The following is a 19,765-nucleotide window of genomic DNA, read 5'->3' on the forward strand; positions in this document are numbered from 1 at the left end:
AGCCAGGCAGACTGAGTCGGTTTGTTCACAAGAAGGCTATTCCATAATTCTACTCGTTGAAGGGCAGTACACTTGGCGTGGACAAATGAAAAAATAATAGGGACAGCAAATATTGCAGAATCAATTTGTAATGACAAATGTTGATTAGATTCTCCAACTATACGACAAAAAATAGAGGCTTTATAAAAAATCCAAATATCACCTGTACTACTAAATACAGCGTGATCCATATTAAGTTTCATCCTGATCGAATGGATCTCTGCAACTTGAATTTTTGGTTCACAAATAGCTACTAGTTGAATGGAATGGTGTTTTACCAAATACCTCAATCTTCGAAAATTTGGGGCGCGAGATACACCCCTAATATTCCAAAACATAAACTTAATCATTGAGACAAGGAAGAGGAAGAGTTTGAGGAAACCTTGGCTTTCGATCGCAGCGAACGATCAGATGAAAATTTAGCCCTGATACCTTTCGGTTTGCCATGCGTAACCACCTATAAACCTTCCTCGTGCTGGAGCTTTTCACTGACTTGTTGAATGATCGGGTCAAGATTAAAGATATCCGCAACCGCAGATGATTGTTTTGCCTACAAATCCTTCAGCACACCACAATGAGATATATCAATGACAAGCGCATTCTGCTCCAGCTGACAAGCAAAACGGGCTTGCTGGTTTTCCTTTCCAGCCATAAGTTCCAAATTGTCAATTTGCCTGTTTGAGGGATCAACAGTGGGAGCCACCGTTATAGTATCTTCCAGCCCATCAAGATCATGCTGAGACACCACCGCCTAAGTATCAGAACGTGAACATGTAGCAGGTTCTGTGAAAATCCCAGTACAAATATTTGCGTCTTCAACAAAAGGAGTCATAACTTTAGGAGATTTTGAAGGCCCCTCCTTATCAACCACACCCACATCCTTCTCTGTAGTAGCAGGCACAATGATTGGATCCACCTCTTTCCCAGATTGATCATCCTGTTTGCTAGCCACAATGATTGGATCCACCTCTTTCCCAGAATGATCATCCTAGTTGCCTATTGTGCCCAAGCCAGGTGAAGAAGTAGGTTGAAAACGTGTATGACCATCCTGTTTCTTGGAAGCTAACGGTCTCTGAATTTTAAAATCCGGATATAGCATATGACAATCCTCTTGGATATGTCCCTGCTTAAAACAATGGGAACAATATTTAGGCAGATTTTCTGGAATTAAAGCTTGCCAAAAGCCCTCATGATCACCATTACCAATCCACACCCTAGGAGTAAGAGGTTTTAACAAGTCTACTTCTACACACACCCTAGCAACACTTGGTCTGGAAGCCACCATGGTTGCAGTATCTACAAACAAAGGATTCCTCAAAACGCCTGCAATCTGGAACAAGCATTCTTTGTTAAAGTAATGCAGCGGCAATTTTGGTAACTTAAACCAAACTGGAACCACCGAAGGCTCCTTGTCCACATGGAAAGCAGGAGACCATTTAAAGACACGCATAGGAGCACCATAAACATACCATATACCTCTAGCCCAAATCCAATGAAAATCCACCTTATTCCCCAAGTTAATCACTACATGTCTGGAGTCTAAAAGACCTACCTTAGCAGCCTCTTTTAGATCAAGAGATAAGAAGAATTTCCTGAGATCCTCAATAGAAGGACGACCCTTAGAAAATTTACCAACCAAAGCAAATTTGTATGGAGCAGCAAGTGTGGCCAAATCAGTTTAAGAAAAAAGAATCGCAGGTTCCCCTCGATGAGTCGAAGACACTACGTTGATAGTCAAAATGGGCTGAGAAGCTGCATTACCAAAGAGTTCAGAAAAAGATTTCTTTTGGAATGTAGGAGAAGAGCTAGAGGGCAGCTTGACTTGCCATCAACCTCAAGAGCACCGAAAGTTATATTGGCTTTTTACACAACTTTGCACAGCTTTACACCGAAAGTTGAGAGAACTTGAATGACTAATTGTGTTCTCTCAAGCCTAACTTCCATCTTGTGAACTAAAGTTTAGGCAAATATTGATTAAAATTATCCTTAGTACTCTGTTTTGGTCTGTGTATTATGACTACTTTGATTTGGGGAGGAAATGTTGCATCTTTGGGGAAGAAATCTGGAGCTAGTTGAGCTTACAAGACTGTTTTGGGCAGATTGGAATAGTTGAGGGTTCGAGCTGTTTTCGGGAATTTTCAGGAGATTTTAATCAAGCTTTGATCTAAGAATGACCTATTAAGTCTAACGACAAAATACAAGTTGAATTTAAGGAGATTTGAACAAAGAAATGGTGAACTTTGGACAGAAAACATGAAGCATGTCCAGCTAAAAGAAATCTGTTTTGAACAATCCCAACCTAGTATTTAGATTCTAGGTTTTAACGTTGAATTTCTAAGATGGAAATGAACCAAAACTGACCCAAACCTCTTTAAGCTACCTTATAAAAGTTTTACTTATAAAATTCATCCAAAATCTAGGATAAAATTAAGAAAATTCATGAGATCTCTAAACTGCCAAATTCTAGAAAACTTACTAACTTTGAACCTTGATTTTAAAATGATTCCTAGAACCTAAATCCCAACTTTTATTATCAAATGTAAATTGCCATATAACCACCTTACCTTACTTTACTTTGGTAAAAACATGGAATTTTAGGGCTTAAAAAGATTAAAGTTACCAAGACTTTGAATCTTTGATGTACTAGAATAAGATAAGTACAAGATCGCATTAAAACTCTATATATATACACGCATATGCAATTAAACATCTTGGATTATATATACACACATATTTACCCTTTAACTAAAATAATCATGTGAATCTTAACTTCACCATTAGGGAAAAACAATAAGTAGACTAATAAGTTTATAAATATCTCAGGAGCAGAGGGAGAATCGAAGGAGGGTCCACACACTGAGGAGTGAACTCAAATTACTTTGGGTAAGTGTTTCCATATTTGTGTGTTTAAATTACTTATGTGTTACTTAAATGATGTTTATATGATTATGCTAGTGTTTTATTGTGAACTATTTTCAATTGTTCCTCACCTTCTAAGTTGGGAGTGTACTTTATCACACTTTTTCTTTTTTAGCGGTGTCCGCAGGGAGTGGACCCCGCAGACTATTCTCCACCCTCCACAACTTGCTGGCAGCAAGGTTCGAACCAGGGACCAAAGGTTCCATTTTCAGCAATCTCAACCACCAGACCAAGCCCTGGAGGGCATACTTATCACACTTGACTTAGCTTGAGATTGAAAGTTGATAATTGACCAAGTGTCATTATAAGTGTGCATGACTGTAAGCCGTGTACGTACTTCATCGTACTAGCTGAATTGGGAACCAAAACCCTATGTTCAATGGACTATTCGAGCCTACCAAGGGCTTGGTTGGATAGAATGGTAGCTTTGGCTAAGTGTTTTGGTATGTTCGAGTACAACCACGAAGTAGCAGATTACTAATATAACCATCTAAGTGAGGGAAGTGTTTACTGTCTAGAGGTTATAAGGGGAAGTACAGCGGAGTGTGTAGTGCATTGAAGTGACTCTAATACGGGCACTGTATCCTTTTAAATGTGTTTATATAGTGAAGTGTTTCTTATTTACTTAATTTTGTTACTTGTTTAAGTGTTTAATTGATTGTTACTTGTATGGAAACCTTACTGGGCTTCATTCAACCCATTAGTTTGTTTTTCTTACAGGAGTAAAGGACGGATGTGGAGAGTAGCTGGAAATTTAAGCCCGAGACTTGAAATTGTATGGGGATGAATCCTTTTGTACTTAATGTTATACTTTTTCCGACTTTATTATCTTTAAGGATTGTACATATTAAATGTTATAAGCTAAGACAACTTTGCTTATTTTTGGAATGTACTTAAGTATAATGGACGGTTAATGGCTTTAGTTAGTGAAATATTATCTCTCAAGTTAATGTGAGTAAGTGAGTCCTGACGAGAGTCAAACAGGCTATCCGCTTAACCCTTTGGTTCGCCTTAGGGTATGGTGGGATCATCACATATTGTAATTTATGTAAATATGGCATATACATGTTTAAATAGACTATAAGGTGAAATTGTAAATTGTGCACATGTTTATACTCTCTTCATAAACTAGGTTTAAATTGTCATCCGTTGAAGCAAAAGTATTGAACCACAAATGTTTACACATATTAATACTTTTGTATATGTCTCATATATAAGTTTCAATAGACTATATGTCCAAATTGTAAGTTGTACACATATTCAAATCTCTTTTTATAAACTAAATTTGAAATTTCATCTATTAATATATATCTAGATCTATATCATAGATGGTTTGGAAGAAGTACATATACTTGATATTAGACTCTGGAAGAGAGTTACACCACTTCAGAAAAGTTACACCATAATGTTGACATGTTACACCCAATTCCTTAAGCATGATTGACCATCCCATTGCAGCAAAATTCAATAGGTGCATTTGATTTCGGTGGGGGAGAACCACAAGTATTGAATCACCACTAGTCAAATTATCATTTATTAGAGATGTATTTGATCTTTGAACCAAATGACTGATCCAATCCGCAAAAAATCGAAACAGCTAATTTGTGATCCGTGTTTAGATTTGCTAATACGGATATTTTAATTAGCGGATTGGATCAACCAAATACCTGATCTATATCTAATTTTAAATTTTTAATAAAAAATTAATTCCAAAAATAAAATGAGATTGAAATGAATTAGAATTTTAAACATATCATTTAGGTGATATGTAGTACTAACATATGAGTTTTTAGTCCAAAATGATATTATACTAACTTTCATTATTCTTTTCTTTTACTCTAATTCAAACCAATAAGATTCAATATTTCATCTACAACTTTTTATCCATGAATTATAGGATAACATGTTAAAATTTAGCATCATATACACAAAAAAGCTATTTTGAAATAGAACATAGAAAGAAAAGTAAGAAACAAGAGATAAGACTATTGTGAATTAGTAAATTTAACGTATTAAAAATTTCAAAAAAAGCACTCTATGGATCGGGCCAGATATCTGCGGATAGCAAAATAGCTTTTGAGTTATGTAATATGTAAAAAAAAAATCAGCGTATTTAATGTGTAAAAAAATTTCAAGTACTTTTTGAATTATTTAATGCGAAAAAAGAAACAAACCCATGAGATACCACAAATGTGGTATACCATATTATAGATGATTTCATTTTATTTTAAAAATTTCTGTTATACATTTTTCAAGTACCCTTTTTTTTCAAAACTCTTCTATACTATATAATTCAAATGAAGCCAAGGCATCGAACAATCTATCAGTTGAGGTGCCATTTCTGATCTTTTGGAGAATTTTTTTCTAAAAGATTCTCTGTTTGCACATTTTCCAACCTTTTTTTTATTTTTTCCCAAAACACCTCCGTGCTATACAAGGCTTGCTCTCAGCTAATTTTGGAGACCTGATTTTAGTTTTTGATTTTTGAAAACTATTTTATTGTGTTTTCAACTCATTTTTAAAAGTTGATTTTAAATTTTTTAGGTCCAAAAGAGAAGAAAATCAAAAGCAGGTCTTGAACTACTTTTTCTGATTCAAGAGTACTTAATCATGTAGACAAAATTAGAATTTATATTTTGCATAATTACTAAATTATCTAAAAACTAGATGACTTTTTATGCTTTTTCTATTTTTTTCCTTTTCTCTTCTTATTCAAGAGTACTTAATCATGTAGACAAAATTAGCATTTATATTTTGCATAATTACTAAATTATCTAAAAACTAGATAACTTTTTATGCCTTTTCTATTTTCTTCCTTTTCTCATTCCACTTCCAGATTCATCTTTGGGGTCGTTGTTTTTCTCATCCATCATTTAATCTTCATAAAAATTAATTAATTACATAAAAATTTGTATGATTAGAACAAAAATTTATTTATATGGCATATGAGGGTAACATGGTCATCTTTTTATCAAAATTAGCTATTTAACTTTTTTGAGAATACATATGCATTTATTAAAATGGTTTTTTAACAGTAAATTAGAATCCATGAGTTATTCTGAGAATCTGATTTTTAAGAATCAATTTTATTAAATCAACTTTAACAAAAGCAGAATTAGTTGAGAACAAACCCACAATCCAAATACGGCCGAAAAAGATGAATAATTGATCAATTGAAGTGCCATGTAACTTTATGTGGACGTCATTGACAAGGGACCAGCACCACTTCAGTCGTATCTAAAAAAATCTCTATTTTTCTTTCTATTTCATGCAATGAATTTCAAATTTATTTTCCTAACAAGCAGAGTACCAACTGGTAAATCTTATGTTCTAAAATAATTACTAGTTGGGGGTTTTGAAACCAACCATGGTTCAACATAATTTCATGCCAACGTCAGAAAAAGGTGAAATAGCCTCTCACATTTGAAATTTGGAAGGTGGTGCTGTCGATTTTTCGACTCAATTACATGTTCCTCACTCTTTTTGCTCAAAGATTGATTTGTAGGAAACACGTAAAAGAATGCAATATACATCTATCCCTACTACCTCACTTAATATCATGTCATAGATGTTTCACCAATGTACAACACACACTCTTTAATCGTCGAATTACATATACATTGTTGCATTTCCAAGGTCCTTCTAAGCTCAAGAAGTTGGAAAAATCAACATTTCAGAATAGCACCAATACTCCTATGTAGCGAAGGATTTGGTATCAACTTCTACAAGCTAGAATGAGGAAGTGATTGAAGATTCTCTCATGCAAACCGTTTCTTTTGCAGCTTTCTTCTTCATAATTGCAAAAGATCATCAGCCTCTTTTTTGCCTTAAACAAATTTGCATCACCTGTGGCGCTTTCAGGCTTTTTCAGAAAAAGCCCGACTATTAGAACCTGATTTCATAGAATTTATCAAGTGACTAAAGTACTTAAACAGCATCGTCATTTTGCCGAAGATGATAAGTTGTGTGCTTTATCAGAGGTTGAGGATTGCCAACCACCAGAATCTCTGTACTAGACAAGATTCAGTACAAGCTTGGTAGTTTCCATTGAAGGCTTCCAAGCTTAAACCAGAAGGAACCATTAAATACTAAATATCTGACAATCAATTATAGAGTTTGCTAAAGTGATTATGCTCCATAGCGACACAAACAAATCTGTCAAAAAAAGAAATGGGTGGAGGACAACAGTCACAAAAATTATAAATCAACATCTTCAAGTAGGCATGATTACAAATTATACAATAATACATTAAGAGTCAAAAAGTCAAACAACTAATTGTGCAATAGCACGGGAGAAATTTGAAAAATAGATCCTCTGAGCCATATATCTAGTGACAGAATTGAAATAGCTAGAGGTACTTGTGGACAGAGTAGAGAAAATAAACTACCAATCTTAGCAGATAAAATGCATCAATTTAGAAGAAAGAAATCAAGTCCAAGAATTATAGCCAAATTCTTCATTTTCCCAAGTTTTAACATTTGCTACAAGGGTGCATGTGGAGTGGGTAGCACCAACGATTAATAAATCAGTGTAACTGAAAAGTTATTCACTAAATGGCTAAACTAAGTTCACCAAGATGAAAAACCAAAATCTACCTATTTGTCTAGAGAAATGACTGTTCACACGAAAAGCCATTATAGCAAAAAGCAAAGAAAATTGCAGATAAGACTTAAGAGTGCAACCCTTAGAATTGATTCGTCATCACAGAAAATCATGAACTTAAGATGACCTAGATGTACCAAAGCGAGAGGAAAACATTGATAATTACAGAAAATCACGAACTCAGAAATTACCCTGATTATTGAATAGTACCAATTAAAAAAACATAAATGAAAGGAATCCCTTACACTCCAATTATACTACAAAACAAAGTCACACAAAGTGCAGCACCAAATCAACAGCGGTAACCAAAAACATCACAAATTCAGAGAGTATCTTAATGATTGAATAGCACAAATCAAGAAGTTGGCAAATGAAAAGAATCAGTTACATTCCAACCAACATCGAATCTGTTGTAAATAAAGGAATATTTCAAAAGATTTTGTCCCATATTGAAAAACTAAAGAGACTTCACATTATTTTATAAAGTTTAGTTTCTTATTGGATTTGTGTTAGATTGCTAACTAGTGTGGGTTCACGCAGATGAAAGGGAAATTGATGATTAGTCTTTATTTTACCTAATTTTAGTTAGGTTCTAGGTTATGTTTTTGGTATATTTTAAGATACAATAGAAGAATTGAGTTCTTTGATAAATTATATTTTATATAAGTAGTGTTACTTAACCAAAACATGCAAAAGTATGGGTTAATATGCAAATTTGCGTTGTTTTTGTAGGTTTTGGGTAGCATATGAAAAGATTCAAATCAAAAAGAGTTTGATAGCTTTGACATATTTTGGTATTTCTATTATATCTTGAGTTATAAGTATCGGACTGAGGTGGTTCTTGAACCATTTTAAAGTTAAGAAATGGATCTACAATTCTTATGAAGATATCGAAATCCAGTTTGTTGAGTTTTCTAGTCAAAAAGTCAAAATGCAGTCAATAAAATTTATGTCAAAAGCTGAAACAGAGCATTTACTAGTTAGGGGTATTTTGGTCATTTTTCTGCCTAAGAGATCCAAATGAGATGTTTCTTGAGGCATTGAAAAGCTAACTCAAATATCTACAACTTTTATGTTTTGTCCAGGACCTAATTCGGCTTCCATCATCAAGAAACTTTTAATTAAAATTGGATAAAAAATAGAGCAATGTTGAGTTTTTAGTTGAAAGTGCAAAACTGAGCACAAAGAAGAACCGCGAGATAGATCTGCCAGGTAGCATGTCACAGATCCACCTCACGGGTCCCTTAGATAGAGCTGTAAGTTGCAAGCAACTTGCATTCGTTTCCCACTGCTTTTTGGATCAATTTTTCTGAAGAAATTCAGCCTGGAACCAGCTAAACTTGAGATGGAAAATCTAAGAACAACTTTTTGACCATATGATGAGCTCATTTTCTTGACCAAAAACATCTATAAATACCCCTTGTATCTCATTTATTTGAGATCATATTTTAGCAAGAGATAGCATCTTATAGTAAAAAGTAGAGTAGATTAAAAGTAGAAATGGAAGTAGTTTTAGCTCTACTTTCATATTGTAAGTTTCAAAATTAGTTTAAGAGATTTGAGAGAGAGACGAAAACACTCTTGTATCAAACTCATTTAAGAGATCAACTTGTGAAGGAATTCAAGGATTTAAGATTCAAGACTGAATAAGAATTTTTCTTCCTAAACTTTGTCTCTTATTCTTATTTGCCATACTTTTTTACAAGTTTGTTTCATGCTTAGATATTCTTAATGTGATAACTAGCTAAACTTTTTCATATTCTAGGGTGAAGATGAACTTGTTATAATCTTAATTTGGAGTTAGGGGATGATTATGCTTTTTCATGATTTGTTAGTTTGAGAACTTGTGCTTATACTTTATAGTTGTTTGGCAATCAATTATGAATGACTTGATCATTGTTGAGCAATGAAAGTTGCCTTCAAATAGATCTAAATTCTTAAACATTAACCTTATTCTCACAAAAGTGGTGGATAATGGTTAGTTGGATTCATACAATAATTTCATTGAGCATATTTAACTTGTTTCTTACCTTTTCTCTATAAACATAGATGAAGGATGATTCAAGAAATTAAAGAAATTGGCGAAAGCAATTTCTAGAGGAATTAGGCAAGGCGGTTTCTTTTAATTGTCTATGGGCAAAAGCAAAGACATACAATTGGAAGTTAGTCCTTGACAATTCATGGAAGATAACCATAATCACCTTAACTAACTTTTATTCTTGACATAACAAGGGATTCTAATGCTTAGGATCCTCTCACTTCATCTTTAAGCAATTCTAATATAACTTATCTTTACTTTCATTTATTTTATTGCAATATACTGCCTAAATGATTGGTTCTACCACCTACTGGCCGATTTTATATTTATTGCTTTTGCTATATGGCTGATTGTACCGCCTAAACTAAAATCTTTTATGGCCGGTTATATCGCCTAAGATAACATCTTTTGCAGCCGGTTTTACCGCTTAATTAACTTTCTTTGTTTTTACCATCTTAAAGTTTGATTGTCTAGATAATAAAATTAGTAATTAAACACAAGTGATTACCAATTTCTAGGTCCGTATGGGATCGACACTGTGAGAGCCTGAGAATTTATTCATATATTTCATATTTTATCGAAAGTGTTGCATATACCATATCATTGATTGATTTATGTGTTTAATTGTCTCCTTATAATTTAAGTGCATAAGGATACTTTAGATTATTGTATGAATAATTTTATAGAAATTATACCATTTAGAACAAATTAATGGGGCAATAGTAAAACTACTAGAATTACTTTGGCCATAGTAGAATAATGTTTGGAGACAAATCATGTAAATGACAAATGTCTAGTTTTTTTTCTATTTTTTTTTGGCCAAATGTTCAAGAGTTTGTTAAATGACCAAATGGCCATGGAATGCTTAAAAAATGACCATGCAACCAGCTTCATTCCATTTGTCTTGACCGAGAGGAACAAAAGAAAGAAAAGGGAGAAATCGAATCACTTTCTTCTTCTTCATCCCAAAACCGCACGTGAGAGAGAGAGAGAGAGAGAGAGGGAGAGCATATTTCTAGTTCCTTCTTCTTCAAGCCACAACCGAGAGAGTGAGAAGGCAAGGTAGAAAAAAAGGGGGAAGCTTGGTGTGATTTCTTGAGAAGCCAGGAGAGAAAGTAGTCTGTCCGTATTTTTCAGCTTAGATTTTCGCAGAAATGGAAGTAAAACTTATAATAAAACCCCTCAATCTTCCAATACTCTTAATTATATATGTTGCATGTTGATTTTAGATAAGAATGGTGAGCTTTGCTGAAGAAAAACCGGTTTAATAACTGCTCATTTGTTGGAAAATTGTGTTATAGCCGAGGTAATGAGAACTGATATGCAGCTTGTTATCTGAAATTTTTTTTGGAGAAATTATACTAGGAATGCATGAAATATGTTCATCTCTAGTTTCATAAGATATTTATCTGTGAAACTAGTGAAATGTTGGTAAATTTGGCTGAAATCGTTGAAGGAAGTTGCTGGAATTTTCTAGCTTTAGCCGAGAAAGAGAAAGGAAGAATTTTTTAGTTTCCTCTATGAATGTTGGCTGCGAACTTTCATATTGTGGTTCAATACATTTTATTATACATTGGTCTTGACATGCATGTTAGATTTGAGTGTAAAATGGGGAGTTTATAGGAGGAAATCTATATTTCAAACTACCAATTTGCTGGAATTCTTCCAGTTTGACCGAGAGAGAGAGATGGCGAAATTTTCCAGTTTTTCCATGAATTTTGGCTGTAAAGTTTCATTGTTGTTGTTGTTCACACCTTATAATACATTATACATGTGAATTTTATGGTGAAAATTTGATTTTTATGGCTGGAATTTTTATTGGAAGTTGCATGACTGTTATACCATTTTCCAGCTTAGCCGTCGGAAATTTCTTGGAGTTTGAATGGATATTTTGGTATAAAATTGGCTGAAAAATGCTTGATTCGTACTTGTTTCTGTGTTATGAGTTTGTTGGTGTGTGATTTGTGGTTGGAAATAAAATTTAAATGGTTAAAATTGAAGGGGAAGGTTACTGTACCAACTATAGGAATCGAGGGGACTTTGTAGCTTATTTTAGTGGATCTTCAACTATTATTGGGTTTCATTGGCTTTATATGAATTGCACACACACCATAACGTAATAATCTAGTCATGCATATGGTTTTTGACCAATAAAAGATGAAATTATGGGACAAGAAAGTACATTAACATTAACTACTTTTGGACTTGAATGATTAGAAAAGGGGAATGGGAGTTAAATTGATCCCTCACATCTAAAAAGAACCAATTCAAAGAAAACTAAATGTTAAGATTTTTAGCTATCTAAAACTAGAGATGTCTGAACTAGTTAGACCCTTTTGAGCCGATTGGAATGGTTCACTACAAGAAATTTGGTCTTTAGTGACAACCTATTCTTGTCTCAAAAAAGTAAAAAGTCATCACTAATGGATTTTACTGACAACTTTCCGGTCATCACTGGGTCGTCACTGAATGCCCGTCGGTAGAAGTATACACTGATGACTTAAAAGTCGTCAGTGAATAAGGCGCTTTTGTGACAACTTTTCTCATCGGTAAATGCTTTAAGTTTAGTGACAACATGGCTTCTTGTCAATGATGCATGAAGCAATGTCGTCACTAAAACTCAACAATAGTCATCAGTATATGGTCCAATTACTAACAATTTTGTCGTCACTAAACACCTTTCAACAGTGACAACATATTGTTGTCAATATAGAATTTAATTCAATTACAACAATTGTTGTCAATATAGGCACCTGATTTACTTCAATTACAACAATTGTTGTCAATATAGAAACCTGATTTACTGATAATAGGCGCTTGTCATTGGAGAAATGTGATTCAGTTACAATATCTTGTCACTGTGTAGTTTGATGTATTTCTTACTAAAGTAATATAGAAAAATGAGAGCCACCAACAATGCTTAATGAATAACAAACACATTCACCCATTACAATAGAAAACGCCAAAATATCATAATAATCCTTCCAATATCATAGTCATGTGCAACATCACATTATAAAGAGTTTGACAAGTAGTATTAGAGTGGGTTGTATCATATAAGGCAAGGGAGCGATACAAAACGAATCCAAGTCCCAAAACATTTTTGTGTTATACGAAACATTTCCTAAGCATAAGATAGCACTATAACCAGTCTTTGAGTCAATAAGTAGCCTCGGCTACTCATCTTCCAAAACTCTAAAATGTGCAATATATCTGCAATAGAAAAAAACAATTATTAGTAGATGACAAAACAAACTTGAGACAAGGAAAATCAAATGAGGATTCACAAAAAAATAAAGTCTCATTTATTTAAACTCTCATCCAAATAGTGACTACATAAAGAGTAGAATAAGAGACAAAATAAAAGCAAAGATAGCTCTTCATATGCACATAGGAACCAATTGTAGAGAGTAAAAACTAGGTATTGTCACAGACAAAGGAAATTGTTAATATCAAAGACGTATAACAGCCTTCAAATTTCCTAAATAAAAAACAAACGTAACAAGCATTTACTAAATTCTTTGGCAAATTACATGGTAATATTGTCACAGACCAAGGATTAAGGTTCAATAACTTATGCTATTTTTGAATCGCAACAGCCACTGTATCTATAATAAATATATGTCTTAGTCACAATTTAAGGTCTCATATATGCTGGAAATTACAAGAGCGTCTCATTTACAAACATAACACAATTTAGACAAGTATATATAGTTGAAAATTGCTTACCATTCAATATGAGTTGATATGTCTTGGTTCTGCATTTCACTTTGTTGGTTTACAAGCCTCTCCATAAGTTGTTGGGATTGAACTGCCATTTCCAATTCAGCTGAGTGCTTTTTGGCTTGTTATACTTTTTTCTTGAATTCTTCTCTCTCTGAAAGTTATTGTGCAATTACAATAGCTTTTGTTCCAATTGTGTGAGTGGTTTTTTGCTTTGAACTATTGATCTTATTCCTCTCACTCATCTTCTGCACTTATGAAGTTTAGCCAAGATCAAAATCAATAAAGATATGAGTAATAAGAGTAGTAAAGATCAAAAGTCAGCCTATGCGCAAATCAAATTTGGACTACAGGAGTAGTCAGAAGGTAATTCTAACCTAATTCATCAATTTATGGTGGACGATTTGCAAGTGCATTGTAGCCTTTAGTACTCTAGCGTGACAAATAGGCTTATGCTGGAAAATCACTTGCTGTCCATAAAAGGGTAGCAAGTAACATAAATTTTTCTCCTATGGCTGCGTCATAAGTCTCAAAGCCAGTGTCAAATAATTCTTTTAGCTCAATAATTAAAGGCCTAAAAAATATATCCATATCATTTCATGTGCATTTAGGACCTGGAATAATCATTGATAATAGGAAAAATGGCTCCTTTAAGCATTTCAAAGGTGGAAAATTATAAGGAACAAGGATTACAAGCCACATATTGTATGTATTATTCATATTTCCATAGGGATTGAAACCATTAGTTGAAAGCCCAAGCCTAACACTACGAGGATCTTTAGCCAAAGATGAATGAGTTTTGTCAAACTCCTTCCAAGCTATTGAATCAGCCTGGTGTCTCATTGTGTTTTCACTGTCAACACGTCTCTCCTTATGCCACCTCATATCACGAGCTATCTCTTTGTTTAAAAATACTCTTTGCAACCTCATTTGTAATGCGAAATAGCGAGGCAATTTTCTAGGAATTTTAGAACCAGGAGATTTATACCGAGGTTATTTACATTTATCATTTGGGCAGTGATCTAGGCTTTCATTTTTTTATGAATATAGTGCACAATCATTTTCACATGCATGTATTTTTTCACACTTGAGGCCCAACTCATGAATTAAATTTTTTGCATCATAGTATGAACTAGGAAATGATACCATGGGAAACACTTGATTGAGAAATTTCAGTAACATATTGGCGGATTTGCAAGTCCATCAATTCATGGTTTTCAAAAGAAAGATATGGACAACAAAGAAGAGTTTGGAGTACTTATCACAACCTAGGTAAAGACTTTTTTCAGCTTCGGATAATAATCTAAGAAACCTACTTGCTTCCCCTTGTTGCTCATTTGAAATATCCCTATTATATTCCCCCGAATTTCTCCAATTCTCACCAAAGTTAGCTGCTTCTACGTCATTTAACATTTCTTGAATACAAAAGTACAAAAAAATCATAGTAATTAGTCTTAGCTATTAAATCATATTAACCACTGTGCACCTACATATGCATTATATACATACTGCATTTAGTAGCAGTATAGCAACATTACAATTTTTAGGATGATTTAGAAAGTATAAATTTATAGAAAATTGGACTGGCTATAAATAATAGAAAAAAAAAAAAGCAAAGACGAGATAGAGAATATAAAGGTACCACAAGTGAAAATGGTAGCTTGATTGGTAGATTGTAATATCCTAGACCCGAATCCGAATCTGAAGCCTCTGTCAACAGGTTCAATTGCTGCAAATAATAACAAAAATCAGTCGACTGCAGGAGAGATTAAGAAGCTAACTTGAAGCTAATACAAGCACTAGAAAACTATAGAAAGAATTATTGGTCCTAAAACTAATTGAGAGCCCTCTTGGCCAATAAGTCAGCAAACGATAATGCCAAAAAAAAGGAAGTTGAATCAATTAGTCTCACACAAATGACTCAACTAAACCATGCAAAAACTTCCAAAAGGAAGGAAAAGAAAATTACTCCTATCATATTCATTAATTGGCAGGAAAATCAAAACACAAATCAGAAATATTCACTAGTTGATAAAATCATCCCTCGAAAATAATGAAAAGATGCTACTTTTTAATGATAACTATAACTTGCATCATAGAAATCAATCAAGACATAGGCAAAGTAGATCTTCCAACAAACACCTTCCTAACTCCCAAGAATGCATGAATTTTAAATCAAAATCATGTCTTTGTAGTTCCTTTCCTGTAAATAACATAAAATTTTTTTACATCCATCGACATGTTAAATTTGAAATGAAACTCAAGAAAGTTGCAAGTGGTTCTTGAGACCCATTTCTTAAATATCAAATCTTGAGCTGCATTCATCTATAGTAACATAAAGCAATGAACCAAGAGTGGCAAGAGTCCAAAGGTCAATCTATTTCTGGGAATTGAGGAGATCCCTTTTCAAGAAATAGGCAAAAATTACCAATTGAAACCAAATAAATAAGAAACAGGTCCATACATAGAAAACTAATGTAATGTGAAGGAGAAAGCACACTCCAAATGGATAAACAGTTCACTCTTCAAATTTCCATGTCAATTTACCAAATTTTAACCCAAAAAAATACATCTTTCGTTGCAGAAAAAATAACCTTTGCAGCTTTTGCTCTAAATTCCTAACTTGGAGATAAAAAAAGAGGAGTCGTTTGTGTTAAAGCAAGTAAACAGCAATGTCATTGCCACCATACTATTTCATTCCTCCCAGAGACAGTAATTATGGACTGAAGTGTTTTTGGTTTCCCTTGTATATGTGTATCACGAATCAAATTTATTGGTTCTATTTGATCCAATTACTCTTAAATCTTAATTGCCTCAAATGAATTTGACATTATTGTCACCTTGGTCTCGAACATATTTTTCATCAATATAAATATAAATATATGTATGTATGTATGTATTGACGAAATCAAGAAATTTGAATCTTTATCTCTTAATTAAAGCTCCAAAAAGACAAAGAAGAAATTTCTTCCAATCCAATTAATCCAAATTATTCTTGGTAACTACTAAACATGGTGGAGGACTGGTGACGTTGCATAACATGCAAGGACAAGTGAAAAAAAAGAAAAGGTTCCAAGATAACATTGATGGAGCAGTAAGTACATTCTTAAACAAATTGCAAACGAGAACAATCTGTCCAGAAATGCAAAAATTTAAAACAATAGTTTATTTTGGTCTTGAATTCTCTTCTTACTTGGTTTCCAGCCTTTTCCCTAAGAGAAGTGTCGGTGCAATAGAGTAAGCCATTAGGCGATAAGACGAGCAGTAAGTAATCTTTTCTAATTACTGGGTAGAAGGGAATTGACATTGTTCATGTGGAGTTGCCTGTATCAGAAACTCAGTTTTCCACCTCAAAAGTTCTTCAATGCCGAATGAAGTTCTTGAGAGTGGGTACAATTCTTTCCTCCCAACAACAACAACTGAAAGCTCAAATTTCACCAAACCTTGTAACTATATCTCTGGCTACTTATCCATTTAATTTAACCCCCAATCACTATTTCCCCTTTCCCTCTTCACCCAACACCACTTCACCAATTATTTTCCTCACATGCAACCACTCACTGCCAAAAAGTTCACAAAATTATCTCCTAGTTATCTTTGCCCCTCGAAAATATAGCATTACATTTGCCCTCCTAGACCTATCACAAACCCGTACATACCCACACTCCAATCCCACTAAAACCCTTCTATTGTTCAAGACAAAGTTGGCAAAAATTAATTAGGGCATAAACCCACAATTAAACAAATTCCACAAGGAAAAGATGACTCCATCCATAAATCAAATGAAACCCAAAAAAACTGGACAAAAATTCTTGGCAAAAAAAATTAGAGCAAAAAATTTAGGGGAAAATTAGGGAAGAAAAAGATAAAGGACATACCTTTTGCAAAGAGTTTTGGTGGCAGTCGTGGTCTTCCGTTCAGTGTTGCGGAGCCATTATCAATCAATCGAGATGAGGAGGAGAAGCTCTATTTGGTTCGGCCGAGAGGAGGAGAAGAAGTTCTATTTGGTGAATTGGTTCTAAGTGTTGAAAGTGAGTGAAAGAGTTGGTAGCCGATGGTCTTGTCCATTTTTGTTTGCAAGTGTTTTACAATACCCATGCCTTTCTTTGTTTATTCATTTTCAATGAATTCAATTCCTTAGTTTTTCCCTCCTACTTGTTTGGTAGCAAAATTTCAAATAAAGTTTTTTACTTTTACTCTTTAGTTGAAATAGTATAATTTTAGTAATATATTATCAATTGGTACTTTTTAATATTTTTGTGAAAATAGTCATAATGGTTGGCAAAATTTTGTTACATTACTCCAACTGAAAATGTACTTTTGTTATGCTTTAAATAGTTCATTTTAGTGGTTAATTTTGCTCTAAATTATTGTACTAGCGTTGATTTGCTAGAAAAAACTTGAGTTCCCAATAGTTAATAATTCATTAAAAAGAAAATACACAATAATAGCTATAAAACGTGTACAAATATTTTAGATAAAATAGTGACAAGAGCAAGTTGTCACTAACTACATCAATTATTATCAGTGACAACAATGGACAAACTATCAAATAAAAGAGAATTATTACTGATGACATTTAGAGAGTCGCCACAGATGTAGTTTCCCGCACTTTGGTGGGAGTCCATTTGTGACGACATTTAAGGGTCATCACTGTTGCCTTTGCCCCTTTCAATTAATTGTGACAACCTTTCTTATTGTTGCTAATGGGCCGCATTTTGTGACAACCTTTTTTCATCACTAGGAAATGTTGTCACTAATGACCAAATTTCTTGTAGTGATTGAGGATTTCAAACTAATTTATAAACTTTCTCTGAAAGTTTTGACCAAATTTTGAACTAAGAACAACCTATTAGGTCTAATGGTAAACTACAGGTTGGATTTTAGGAGGTTTGACCCAAGAAATAGTGAACTCTGGACCAAAAACATGAAGCATGTCTTGCTTAAACCCGTTTTGAACAATGCTAACTTAGTACTTAAATTCTAACATTTAACTTTAAATTTCTAAGGTAGAAACGAACCAAAACCAATCAAATTCCTCTAAGTTACCTTATGAAAGTTTTACCTATAAAATTCATCCAAAATCTAGGATAAAATAAGAAACTTCATAAGATCCCTAAACTATCAAATCCTAGAAAACTTACTTAATTTACACCTCAATTCTAAATGATCCTTAGAACCTAAATTCCAACTTTTATTGACATATAATCACCTTAAAACTCCTTCTAAATATATATATATACACACCTATATATACAGTAGTCAAAATAATCATGTGAATCGTAACGTAGCCTAATAAGTTTATACAAATATCTCAGGGGTTGAGGGTGAACCGGAAAAGGGACCGAGCACCGAGGAGTGAACTCCAACTACTTTGTGTGAGTGTTTCCGGATTGTGTGTGTAAACTGCTTATGTTTTACTTAAGTGATGTTATGTGATAAGCTTGCTTATTATGGAATATTGCTAGTGATTCATTGTAAAGTGTATCTCAATAGTCCCTCATCTTCTAAGTTAAGGTGTACTTTATCGCACTCGGTTTAGTTGAGTTTGAAGGTTGATAATTAACCAAGTGTTATTGTAAGTGTGCATGACTGTAAGTCGTATGTGTACTTTACCACATTGGCTGAAATGGGCCCTAAAACCCTCTGTTCAATGAACTATTTGAGCCAGCAAAAGGGATTGGATGGATAGGACGGTTGCTTTGGGTAAGTGTTTCAGTATACTCAAATATTACCCTAAAATTTGGAGATTATTGAACTGATTAATAAATGCAGGGGATTGTTTATTGTTTTGGAAGATATAAGGAAGTGATTTTGGCAGTGTGCAGTGATATTGAAATGACTCCCAGAAGGAGCTTGTATCCTTTTATATTGAATGAGTTATTATATTGTGAAGTGTACAGTATTATATAAGTGGCTCTTAATGAGCACCGTATCTTTTTGAAAGTAATTATACAGTGAAGTGTTCTTTACTTGCTTAATTTTATTGGTTTAAGTGTTTATTGAATGTTGCTTGTTTGGAAAACCTTACTGGACATAAGCTCATCCCCTTAACTTTGTTTTTCTTACAAGAGTTGAGGTTGGAAAAAGCGTCGAGTAGAGATAGATGGTTTTGGGTGGTCAAATTTGTATATCGCTATTTAAAATTGTATATTACTTCTTTTAACGGACGAATTTACATTCTAGTCTAGTTGGCTATGTACTTAAGATTGAAGATATGCTGTCACCTTATTTTGAGGAATGTATATAGATATTAAATAATATAGTTAGGATAACTCTTGTTTTGGCTATAAATGTAAGCGTGAATAGATTGTTAGTAGATGGTTTAAATTAATGTTATCCCTGAAGTTAATGTAAGTGAGTGAGTCTTGGCGAGAGTCAAGCAGGTGGTCCACTAAACCGTAGGGTTCGCCCTAGGGTCCGGCCAGGTCGTCACAGACACC

At 33.6% G+C, this 19,765-nt stretch overlaps 1 long non-coding RNA gene across 1 annotated transcript; it reads right to left on the reverse strand.

The window, feature by feature from the left end:
* Positions 1-13,336: 13,336 nt before the first annotated feature.
* LOC140012865 (uncharacterized) lies at positions 13,337-17,339 on the reverse strand. The gene is made up of 3 exons (XR_011819830.1): positions 17,201-17,339; positions 14,965-15,051; positions 13,337-13,570 (listed from the first exon to the last, which is right to left on the reverse strand). It is a non-coding gene; the product is annotated as an uncharacterized lncRNA (long non-coding RNA).
* Between the last annotated feature and the right edge of the window lie 2,426 nt (positions 17,340-19,765).

The sequence above is a fragment of the Coffea arabica genome, chromosome 8e, assembly GCF_036785885.1.
Source record: "Coffea arabica cultivar ET-39 chromosome 8e, Coffea Arabica ET-39 HiFi, whole genome shotgun sequence".
In the NCBI taxonomy this organism is placed as follows: domain Eukaryota; kingdom Viridiplantae; phylum Streptophyta; class Magnoliopsida; order Gentianales; family Rubiaceae; genus Coffea; species Coffea arabica.